We start from the raw sequence: 6,727 nt of genomic DNA, 5'->3' as shown, positions 1-6,727 counted from the left end.
TTTAGCAAAAAAGTGTCTCAGCAGCTTAATTTAAAGCATATAAGTCTGAAAATGAGATTCTTAAACAATATATACCACACATAATTAAAGAGATCAAGTTGTTGCAGAATGAACTAACTAATGAATAACATACTCATACATATGTTATTGTGGTCTAAACTTGAGAAAAGAAAAACATATGGTTAAAACACGACCCCTTCGGAATACGGACCAAACAACTCATTGAGTTTGGGTATGAATAACATGTGTTGATGCATTATTTTGCTATGATAAAGTGTATCCAAAACAACCCATTGTGTTTGGGTCTTCTTTGCTTCATCAACCACCTCTCAACACAGGGTATATCTATCAAAGCACGATCAAACAAGATGAATTTAATAGTAAATCTCAAAGATAAAACTCATAAATAGCAAGAAAACACAAAAGTAACAATACTCACTTTGTCATAATCATATATGTTATGCAACTGAGACAACGTTTGAGAGCATGCTTGTGTGATATCTTCGTTCTGATCCCTAACATCACCGAAAGAGTTTCCCATTGCCCCGTCGTGCAGTCGCTATTGAATTCTGAAAAATCCCATAACTTGAATGGTTTACTCATGTTATAATTTTGTATCAAACGGGTAAAATACAAATTTACTTAAAAAAAAGAAATAGGTCAAATGGGTTGAACAACTTGAAAGTTGCTAAAAGTGTACTCCTTAATGCAAGATCATCAAAATCATTTTATTCAAAAAAATTAGATGCTAAGTGTGTCGATTCATACGCGAGAAGAAAATTTCTACGCCTCCAAATACTTAAATAAATCATGGCCAAGTAAGATGCAACCAGGAAGAAACTATAAAATTATAAACACACATGTTTTATTTAGCATAATTTTCACCCAACCCAAATCACCTCATATTAACATTTTCAAATACCAGTCATCATTTCAAAGTCTCTCAAAAGCTCAACATTTTACTAATTTAGACTCCTTGTCATGGTTTAACTAACCTACCCTTTACAAGGTCGTTATGGTTTAACTAACCTACCCTTTGCAAGGTTGTCATGGTTTAACTAAAAGAATTAATAAAACTAAGTGATTGGTTGAGGTTCCACCCCCCCCCCCCCCACACACACACACACATTGGCGTAACTCCACCCCATTTGACTTTTCATTTTTAACCAACAGTTTTGTTTACCTGTATCTACTTTAAAAGGCTGAATTTATTTGTTTAAGTGCACCGATAATACATAACAGTGCAACATATGATAAGTTTTAAAAAATGTACTACACCTCACCCTAGCTCTAATGGACCGGTGGCAAAATTGTTCAAGTTTGGGGGGATTTTAAATTTTATATATAAGGATAGTCTAAAATATCTAAATTATTAACTTATATTCTTATCTTAAGTTTTAGATGGGTCAAACGGATTGGGTCCAAAGTCCCTCAATGTATATTTATAGTGAATGTGTCCTCTTAAAGGGCTAACTAAAAACCTAATTTAATATATTGTAATAATATTACCTTTTCAAAATCCTATTTAATTCATTATTTATAAAAACAATTTAAGTAGACAAAAACATGATTTATAAGTCAACCTGACCCATGTCGTGTAACCAACCCGCCTATTTTAACCGACACTTAGCCATACAGATTTAAGTAGAGGTGATCTTACTTTGACCTGGTCTTGAATGACATATTTTAATAGATTTTTGAAGTTTTCACCGGAATCTCAATCCCTTCTCGACCTAGTAGCTATAGATCCCCATACCCAAATTGCCAATCCCTATTGATCTGAAATTAACAAATAAACTGTTATATGCCACAACTGTTACAATCTATCTAATATGTGATGACAATGATTTTACGAATCTGGACTTTGACCCTAGAGTCAACTATTAGTAGTGCTTTATTAGCTCCGAAAAGAAAATGCTTTAGAGGCGAAAGATTGAAATGCGTGCCTGTTATTTCACCCCAGATCCAGAATCACATTCCAAAATATAACTGGATAAAAAGAATGATTTGTTACCTCATCTCCAGATTAACATGGGCAAATGACTTATCAATTTGGGTACGGTATTGCTGTGATGGAACCATCTGAGATCAAACAGAGGTGGGGAGTGGTTATAACTTGTTGTCGGCAACAATTTGGATTTTCTAAAAATATAGTTAAAATCACATAAACAAAAACAACTAACAAACGCAGTGATAAACAACCATACCCCATGGATTCCTCTTCCCATTAATAGGGCATTATGGTCCACTTGCCCTCTTCTTGGTAGTCTGGTATGTTAGCTTACAACCTATAAATAGCAAACAATAATTCAATCAATTTCCTAAGGAATTAATGATGATTAATTCTCAAATGTCCTCTCCTTGGTAGTCTGGTATGATTAATGAATTATTTCTCAAATGCTAAAAAAAAGTAAATAACGAATTAATGATGATTAATGGAGATTACCGGGGACTTTAACAACTCGATTTTGATCGGACTTGGTGGATAAATAAACTTTAGACGAACACGTGATTCGCAGGAATGTATCGATTGACTCTTGATGTTGATTCTGTCATGCACAATATCATCGTGAGGTATAAAATAAGATAAAAGTAAAAGAACTGTTGTGAAAGATTAAAATATATAAAAAAACAACCTTGACTAAATAGATTCTTACGTTTTACTAAACCTAACCTGTAATCACTCCCCATGTATACCTGAACTTTCCATCAAGTGTCTTTCTAGGTTGTAGTTCAAGACCAAAGAGAAAAAATAAAAACAAAATCAAATTCGAAACCCATAAACCACAAAATGTATAAAGATGAAGAATTAAAACAATCGGTTCAAAAGACATGGAATCCAATACCTTAGAAAGCAACTTTCATTGTCAAGGAATTAAATTTTAGCAGAAAGGGGTGCGGAACCCGGATCGATTGAAAGTTCGATTCTATCTGAACTGCTCATTTTCAAATGATGAGAATGGAACAAGGGGTGGGGATGAATAGTTGATTGGAACAAAAAATGAGTTGCAGGATTTCGCTTGATCCGATTTTAGGGTTTCCAGGGAGGCTGAAACATTTACCATGGATTTGTCGATGGTGGAGATGTGCAACAATGGAGATGCGGTTGTTCGTACGACGGTCAGAGATTCCAATGCTCCCTAAATAGAGAGAGAATAAAATAAGAGATAAGATAGGTGGGGTTTGAATTTTAAAATGAGATTTTTTAGTTAGATGGGAAAGAGGCGTTGAATGGATCTCCTCTTTTGATGGGATTCAAAATGTGAGCGCCCATTTTTCTTTCATATGGATTCAAATCAGGGAATAGCAAGTGCTTTCTTTAACCCTTTTTCTTTACTATATATGTAATAATGGGTTTTAACATGTTAATTAGTTGTAAAACTCTTAAAAAATTCTTATTTCAGTCTCTATTATATAATAGTATACATGAATGATTCGGCTTGACTAATTTAGGTCCTTTGTGGATACAAAAATCAATAAACGATTTTTTGTTAATTTGGTTTCCGATTATTGGTTGATTTAGGTTGGGTTTCGTCTGCTTTCGGTTAACAATTTAGTAATTCACCTCTAGACACTGTTAAACAAACATATCAAGTTTTTTTAATTAAAAATATAATTATAAAGGTATTAAATCCATATTAAAGATAATAAAATGTTCATTTTTATGGAGTTTGATTCGTTTCTTCTGTTTTTTGTTCGGTTTCGGTTAACGATTCAGTTATTGTTTACCGTTAGACATTTTTAATCACGTAATATATCAATTTTTTATTTGAAAAAACTATAGTAATACCATACTCAAATTAAAGAAAATAAAATACTCCTTTTTATAGTGTAATTTAAAAAAAAAAACATTAACATAAAAAAAAGTTATCACTGTTTAAAAATCGTGATAGTAGTTAGTTTTTACAGGGGATAAAGTGTAACTACTAATTAGTTATCTATAATTTTGCTAAAGTGGAGGGAATTAAATTGTAATTAAGATAAGGGGATTAAAATGTAATTAATGTTTGAAAAGACTAATTATCTATAATATTGTTAAAACCTTAGGGATTTAAGTGTAATAAGTTTAGGGGTTAAAAAATAAATAGTGTTTAATAGACCAAACTACCCTCATTTTAGGGGTCTTTCTATAAATAAAGGGGGATAAAAGTTCTTATTTTTTGGGTATCCTTGTCTCATACATTATAATATAGTATAGATACTTCCACTTTGGGCTACTTTCAACTGTTTAATTCATTAGAGATAAGAGCAACCTGAATCGACCCTTAACATAAGTAAATGGGTTGAAATTGCCGGATTTAACTCATAATTCTCTTAAAACAAATCAAGAAAGTTACATAATACATACTTGAACCAGGGTGTTCCAATGCAGTTGGATGAAGATTTGCCCGCATTTTCTTGAATCTTAAATAAGAATGAAAAACTAAAAGTGGCATTCCACCTCAAATGTTAAAACAAGCCATTATATAAATATAAAAATATAAATATAATGGAATAAAAACTAGTTTATTATAATGAAACTGAAATGTGAAGTACCATTAGGCATCTCCATTTAGTTTTATGCAATTTGTAAGGATCCATGTCACTAACACCAATCGGCACACCTCTAAACCTGCAAAAAAATATCAATATTTTCATTTAAGATAAAAGTCATACAACACACAAATAAAGTCTCGTCTTTGTGTCTAAGATACGAGAGGTTGCAAGTTGGATATCGAGTCAAACAAGTCTGGGTCAATATGGTAATTTTTTTACTCATTCAGAAGGCGTTGTGCAAAAAAAATATCATTAAACAAATTGTATTATTTATATTAAACAAACCGTGTTATTAAATAGATTAATCACTAGAAATCGAAATGGAACTTATAAATTGCAGAGGGAACTTATGTAAGAAAAATGTCTCATATGAAATATCATAACCAACCTTCGGTAATTCATTGTATACAAGTCTAGCACACTGAAGGCTAGGATCCAACAATCGCACTATCTGCCTTCGAACAAGAACTTGAAATGGAACTTATAAATTGCAGAGAAAACTTAAGTTGAATGTAAAAACGATCAAGAAATTCCAACCTCGGGGACGAATAAGGCAGAGCTAGGACCAGCTGCGTTGTAGTAATGCCACAACAATCTGCAACACCGCTATATACCTGTGTGATGTCACCAGAAAACAGTGTGTTAGTAGTATGATATAGATATACCATATACATGTAGTGCACAAAGACCACTCAGCTGGCTGAACGATATATCAATTGTAATGTCCTTAACGACACACTTAACTAGTTTCACCTGTCATTGGAAACGTTATAGCAAAAAATTATCAAAATGATCAAGATTCTTAACATTTAAAAAACCACCATTTATATGTAACATAACACTATAATGCAAAGCTTATTCATACTATATTATAAAATAAACAAAACTTATTCTTTTACAAGCATAATATATATGAAATCCAATGCTAATCTAATGCTTACATGAGCCACATGTTCTTAATATTCTCAATATTATACAGAGCATAATCATAATAATAAGTCTATTTCATTAATTGATCGTAATGGAACTCCGATATATTTCATGCTACATCATAATAATAAGTCTATTTGGAATTTAAGATGAGCAGAGTGTATGTTTCACGAGGCTGAAGCTGAACTCTGATTTTTGTTCGATGTTGATCGAAACTAAAGCCCTAGACTCGAAGTCCAGCCACCACGGTCTACGCAAAATTGATATAATCTAAAAGCTTCACCAATTTCAACATCTACACAACTGAATTCACAAATCATAGATCAAATTTTCATAAACTAATCAGGAATTAGAGCATTTGATGAATATAATCGGCGTATAAACAGTTTTTCGGAGAATCAATTTCAGTAAACCCTAATTAGTTGATCGAATCAAGAATCAACACATTAGAGAAACTGTAATTTCATCAAATCATTCATCCAATTAACAAGACTTAAGGTGGAGAATCATACCTTTTTCTACTTCGATTGAGTGATAGAAGATGTTGAATTCAAAGGAGTTGCTGCTTCGATTGAGTTCGTCGTTTGAGTTCTTCGATTGTTCTGTATCGAATAAACAACAATAAGTTCTTCGATTGATCAGAGCGATTGAATGATCAAAGCGATAGATACCAGTGATTATTGTTGATCGGAGCGGAGTGATTGATCGGAACGAATGTGCAGAGCACAAAATTAGGGTTTCATTGTGAGAGGCGCTGTCAAACTGTTATTTACATTATACATTATCTTTCTAATTTAATATGTTTCCCATGAATTTGCTACCGCCAATAAATGGTCACAAAATTTTACAGCTTATTATCCGTTCCCGTGGTAAATCAATTGTTAAATTTGCTACCATTCTTTTGGTAGCAAATTTTAGTGGCAATTGCCTAATTTTGTAGTAGTGTATATAAAAAAATTTTAAAAAAGATATATATATATTTTTTGTAGTGCACATGTGTAAACACATATATTATGACACATGTGTACTAAAAAAAATTTTTTTTGAAAAAATTTATTTTTATATATAAAAAATAGCGATTTTAATAAAAATATTGTAAAAAAAAATTGGTGTGTTTTTTAGGCTTTTTTAGTTAGTTTTCACAATAAAAGTGGTTTTCATTTGAACCTTCCCCTATTTACTTAAAGGAGCATTGTAACATTCCAAAAAAAAAAAAATTATAAAATATAAGATAAAATATATAAAAACTTATGTTATTAAA

General features: G+C 31.7%; 1 long non-coding RNA gene across 30 annotated transcripts; it reads right to left on the bottom strand.

The window, feature by feature from the left end:
* Positions 1–6,272, bottom strand: LOC110899365. Of its 30 annotated transcripts, none has more exons than XR_004877737.1 (14): positions 6,138–6,272; positions 5,979–6,068; positions 5,074–5,150; positions 4,925–5,004; positions 4,537–4,612; positions 4,349–4,423; positions 2,847–3,140; positions 2,675–2,721; positions 2,447–2,549; positions 2,208–2,288; positions 2,015–2,082; positions 1,661–1,779; positions 440–569; positions 1–345 (listed from the first exon to the last, which is right to left on the bottom strand). It is a non-coding gene; the product is annotated as an uncharacterized LOC110899365 (long non-coding RNA). The 30 variants fall into 30 exon arrangements; XR_004877740.1 differs by lacking the exon at positions 1,661–1,779 and having other exon boundaries at positions 2,658–2,717; positions 2,847–2,936; positions 3,063–3,140; XR_002570205.2 differs by lacking the exon at positions 1,661–1,779 and having other exon boundaries at positions 41–345; positions 2,658–2,721; positions 2,847–2,936; positions 3,063–3,140.
* Between the last annotated feature and the right edge of the window lie 455 nt (positions 6,273–6,727).

The sequence above is a fragment of the Helianthus annuus genome, chromosome 13, assembly GCF_002127325.2.
Source record: "Helianthus annuus cultivar XRQ/B chromosome 13, HanXRQr2.0-SUNRISE, whole genome shotgun sequence".
In the NCBI taxonomy this organism is placed as follows: domain Eukaryota; kingdom Viridiplantae; phylum Streptophyta; class Magnoliopsida; order Asterales; family Asteraceae; genus Helianthus; species Helianthus annuus.
The sequence above is the reverse complement of the archived record's forward strand: the minus strand, read 5'-3'. Positions and strand labels throughout refer to the sequence as shown.